This window comes from Arachis duranensis, chromosome 10 (assembly GCF_000817695.3).
Source record: "Arachis duranensis cultivar V14167 chromosome 10, aradu.V14167.gnm2.J7QH, whole genome shotgun sequence".
In the NCBI taxonomy this organism is placed as follows: domain Eukaryota; kingdom Viridiplantae; phylum Streptophyta; class Magnoliopsida; order Fabales; family Fabaceae; genus Arachis; species Arachis duranensis.
In genome coordinates, this window is record NC_029781.3 from 94,781,319 (window position 1) to 94,787,131 (window position 5,813).

At 25.7% G+C, this 5,813-nt stretch overlaps 1 long non-coding RNA gene across 1 annotated transcript; it reads left to right on the forward strand.

The window, feature by feature from the left end:
* Positions 1-2,159: 2,159 nt before the first annotated feature.
* On the forward strand, positions 2,160-3,202 carry LOC127742396 (uncharacterized). The gene is made up of 2 exons (XR_008003608.1): positions 2,160-2,255; positions 2,856-3,202. It is a non-coding gene; the product is annotated as an uncharacterized LOC127742396 (long non-coding RNA).
* The last annotated feature ends 2,611 nt before the right edge of the window (positions 3,203-5,813 follow it).

Consider the following 5,813-nt stretch of genomic DNA (forward strand, 5'->3'; position numbering starts at 1 on the left):
AATTATTAATTAAAAAATTTATAGTAAATTTTTAATTTTATAAATTAATCACATATAATTAAAATAATTTGTTCTGAAAATAGATAATCAAATTGATTTAGCAGTAATTGAATATTTCTATTCTTAATTTAAAGTAGATTAATTCTATACTATATATATGTCTGCTTAGTACGTGTAATAGGTGATTATAAATGTTTATATTTAAGTTATATTTTTCGTAACAATTATTATGGCTATTAAATTATATTCTAATATTGAGTTTAATATATTATTAAATATAATCTTTCTAAGTTTTTATTCATATTCTTCTGTCTTTTTATTTTATATTAATTTTTTTAAAGGTATGATTTTATTAAGAATTTCAAGATAATATCAGGACATAAAATTTAAAAACTTAAAGTTAGGATATTTCAATACAGGAATAGAAAAACTTAAAGTTTTAATTGTTTACAAAAAAATTTGTAAGCACATTTTTTCATAAAAATTAAGACGTTGATTTATTGCATATAATACATTTTTTTTAATTAACCCAATTATTTTATGAATTCCTATGTTATATACTTTTGTTTAGTATTTGTACTAATAAAAAATAATAATTTGAGATTAATTTAAAATTAAATATATTGAACATATTTTTTCATTAAAATTATTTTAAATATAAATAAAAATAAAAAGTATATATTTTAAGTGNACTAATAATAACTTTAACATATATCCATAGAATACAAATTGGATTTACCTTATAATATTATCAAACCATCCTGCCCTCTTGCCGCCTTCCTCGGAAAAAAAAAAACTCTAACTATTTAAGTAAACTAATAAAAACCACAAAAAAGTAATAAATTAGAAAAAAAATTATAATTTTATTCTGGTCAACATTAATTAAATGATTGACCATTCTCTCGATTAATTAATATTTAAATTTAAATTTGACCAAAAAATATTTTACCCATTATATGATAAAATCTAAATCATTATTATTAGAATTTTTTTACAGAGGTACACAAATCGGACCGTCTGATTTCTAGAGGTACACAAATCGGACCCAGGAAGTTTTGAGAGGTACACAAATCGGTCCCAGAAATTTGTGTTAAAAAAATTAAAAAATTTTAAGTACAGAAGTCGGACCCAGGTATTTTTGTACTTCCACAGTTTTAAAAAACACAAAAATTTACAATATTAGAGTATATCACCACTTTTACTTCCATAACAAAAAATAAATTAGCCGTTGATCATTGACAACTAAATTTTACATAATATAAAAAAATATGGGATTTTCTTTATGCTTCTAGAATGAAATTAAAGTAGTACTTTTTTTTTCCAGAATTAACTACTTGTTTTATTTTGAGTAATTTATGTATATTTCTAAAAAAAATAAAAATAAGCAGTTTTGGAAAAGCACATTCTGACTAGCTTTTAACAGAAGCAATTGAAGAAACAAAAAATTTGCAAAACAATATTATGATTATAAATTGGTTTATGTCCTATATTTATAGAAAGGCAAATATATTTATTTAAAAAAACATGACAATCTAATCACTATACAAATGTTGCATATATATTACATAATATTATTAAAATAAAATATTTTTAATTAAAATATTATTAGAAGATGACATGCATGTATTCTTTATTAATTTTTCAAAAATACCTTGTTATGTAAAATAGTTTTTTTTTTACTTACGAACGTAATTTTAATTTTATTAAAAAAGTACTTGTATATTTGTTATGTTCAAACAACTTAACTATTTTTTATTTTATTAAAAAATATTTTTGTAAATATATCTAAATACAATTTTTTTCCTTCCATTTCTGCTTATTAACTGCACAAACAAACACAAACATTATTAGGAAAAAAATGATCAAAGTGGAAAATAATTTAGGGAAAATATTATATTTCAGTATTAATTAAAAAAATGATTAATTTTAAAGAGAAATAATTTACTTAAAATATGAATAATGAGAAAACACTTAATTTTAGTAGTTGCTAAACTATGAATAGAATATAATTAAAAAAATCTAAAATTAAATATTTTACATACATATTATAATTTGTTGTTATTAAATTTTGGCATTCATCCAACTCTATAAATATGCATGAGAAGTCCTTAATGGAAGCCGTCGAAAGAGAAAATATTTTAATTTGTTTTGTGACTCCAACTGTATTTTTTAATTCAAAAAACTTAAAAACATGGTGAAGATTACAGCCAAGATAGTATTTGTTATGATCTTTCTCACTTTGGTAGCCACTAACGGTATTTTGTTTTTCATCTTATATGTATTTTTTTTATTCTACACAATTTTATTAATTACTTTCTTTCAATCTCCAATCCAAATTGAGGCCACAGAAAAAGAATCTAGCTAGTATAGCATTACAAAGATAACATTTGGAATTGTGTTCAGGTTATTTTTATTGTTTTTTGATGTCTAAATTCTTTTATTTTTGTCGTTCTACTTTATTGTGTTGATCAGTTCGTTTGCTCAAAAAAAAAAAAAATAGTATTACATCTTTAAGCCAATTCGATTTTTGTTGATATAAGATGTTTGTATTTTTTTCCCTCTCTAAAACAATTAAAAAAAGATATTTTTACTTAAATTAAGAATGTGGATTTTTTTAGAAAATATGTAAGAGATTTTTAATGAAATGTTTTTTTAAAACACTGTTTTTTAAGAATAAAATTCTTTTTCTAATAAAAAATATTCAAAAAGAGAAAAGAAATATGTTTTAAAAGTCAATTCAGACATATTTATGCTTTTTCTTTTTTTCTCTGTGTTTTGTAAATTTTTTATGATGTTCTAAATATATTATGTATGACTCTTTTCCCCTTTTTTTATTTTTTTTTATTTTTTTGTAGGGTTTGGTCTTCAAAAAACACCAACAAACATGGAGCCTCAAAAACATTGGATTGGTGGTTGCAATTGGCCTGGTGGTTGCAATTATTTTGCAAAAACTTGTGCTCCATTTATTCCTGTGTGTGTGGATGGTGTTTGTAGATGTAAAAGGACAGGCAATAATATTGAAAAAACAAAACAAGAACGCCATAATCGCATAGATGGTGAAAAACAAAATTAATAGGTACATATACCATTATAAATAATGTAATATTAGTCAGCATATATTAGATGAGTATGTGTGGCTTATGTGATTTATGGATGATATAAAATAAAATATTTCAATAATAAAAATATTGAAATTTAATAATTTATTGTTACTCATGGATGTAAAATTTGTGATGTCTTATATAGTTATTATATTACCATGGAATTATTAAGTAAAGAAATAAGTTTACAAGTAGTAATTTCAAAAATTATTTTTTTTAATACTGATGCCACAGCCATCCGTAAGTAATAATAAAAATAAAATCATCCATAAAACTGTTTTATCGGTAAAATAGGTTCTAAAATTATCAACAGTAAAATAATCGATGGATATTTTTTTATGTTCGTTCTCGTCATGAGTAATGACAAATTTTGTAGTAGTGGTAAAATGAGTTAAATTTTAAAATAATAATAAAACTATTATTATTATTATTATTATTATTATTATTATTATTATTTACTTGTTATTGTTATTGAGGATCACTCTTTTTAAGCAGTAAAAATAAAATCTGCAATATAAAAATAGTTAGGATTTACTGTTATGAATAATAAATTCTGTTAAATTTGTTTGGTATCTGCCTTACCTCTTATCTTGGAGAACTAGTTGAGATTTATAATTGACTTTCTTAAAGTATTGAGTGCATTTAAAAGTAATAGTTGATTAGTTTCTCTAATTAAGAAGAGTTCTTTTTCATTATACATATTACAATTTTTCGTTCTCTATTCTTCTTTCTCTCTTCTTTCAAGCAATCTGTTTTAAGTTTTTATATGGCATCAAGAGCTTCCGGATTCTTCAATCATGACAGATGCATCTGTTAACTCCAATCCTGGAAATTCAAATCCCTCCAATTCTACAAATTCAAATCCTATCAACAATGTTATTGCAAACAATTTTTCTTTCCCACCACATCTACTAAATTTGAGACCTTTCAACCCCATTAGTGAACAAGTTTGGAGAAAAGAATCACAAAATTTGGGAGCAGCAGGCATTAGCAGCTATTAAACGTCAAAAATTAGAGGATCACCTGTTTTCAGATCGTGTTCCAGAATTAGCAAAATTTTCTTGAATTTGTTACTTATCAACAGTGGCTCCAAGATGATTATAATCTTCAATCCTGGTTGCTTGCTTCTATTGATCCTGTGTTCAAGAACAAAATGGTTGGCTACACACTTAGTCATCAAATTTAGACAAAGATTGAAGAGTACTTTGCTGAATCAACAAGATTTCGGGTGAAGCAGCTAAAGGCTCAACTTAAGACCATCAAGAAACAAGGTCAAAGTCCCACTGATTATGTTTTCTAAATAAAAAATATTACTGATTTATTAGCTGTTCTAGGATCTCCTTTAACCACAAAAGAACACAAAGAAGCTCTTTTTGAAGTACTGAGTGAAGAATATCAAATGATTCTCACTAGGTCAAAATAAAATCAGAATTATACAGTCTATGTGAAGTTGAAACCATCATCATGTCTTATGATGATATGCTAGACAAGTTTCACAGATCTACAAACTTTATGGTACAAGCTAACTTCACCCAATCATCTTTTCCGTCAATTCTTAATATTGGCAGAGGTTTTGAAGGTCGAAGAGGTCGTGGTAGTAGATCACAAAGAGGTGGCCGATCTTTTTATTCCTCACCACGGCCACAATGCCAAATTTGTGGTCACTTTGGCCATATTGTTTGGCATTGTTGCAATCGTTTTGATTAAAACATTCCTCCACCATCACAAACCTTCCAAGTAAATCAACCTAGATAATTTTCAAATGATGTAAATACTAATTCTTTTACAATTAATCAGAATTTAGCCACCATACCACCACTACCTCCCCATCATTCCATAATCCTACAACATACAGAGCAGACCCAGGAACTATTTCAGATCTTTCTTAGTATCCAGACACAGAGGCTTCCAATCACATTACATAAGACTTATCAAATTTCATTTTCTCTTTAGATTATACTGGTCCTGACAAAATACAAATTGGTAATGGTGCAGGTTTGCATATATCTAAAGTTGGAAGTTCTTATCTATATGCTTATGACTCAAATAGATTTTTTCAATTACAAACATTAATATACTCACCTGAAATCACTAAAAATCTAATTAGCATTTTTAAATTTGCTGAAGATAATAATGTGTATTTTCAATTTTATGCTCATGTGTGTTTTGTTAAATGTCAATGGACTAATAAGCTACTGTTACAAAGGTATAGAAAATGAGGAATCTACAAATTCTATAATATTGCTGCACCTAACACATCTTCTATTTTACCAAAATCATGTGTCTTTACTGCTTCTAATATTTTTTTAGACTTGTGGCATAAAAGAATGGGCTATACGGCCATGAAAACTGTAATTTCTGCTCTTTCAAATTGTAATCCTAACTTGGTTCAGAATAAAAAAAAAAAGTTAAATTTAGAAGTGTGTGAGAATTGCATGAATACTAAAATTCATAAATTGCCCTTTACTTCATCCCTTTACTTCATCCCCTTACTGATGTTTGGGGCCAAGCACCCGTGATTTTTCACTTGGGTTTTAGATACTATATAACGTTTATTGATGCTTTTTTTAGGTACACATATTTGTTTCTTCTTGTCACTAAATCTCAAGTATTTCAGATTTTTAAACTCTTTAAATAGCAAATAGAAAATCTCACAGGACATAAAATCAAGATTTTCAGTCTGATAATGGAGGTGAGTACACCTCAAACCAA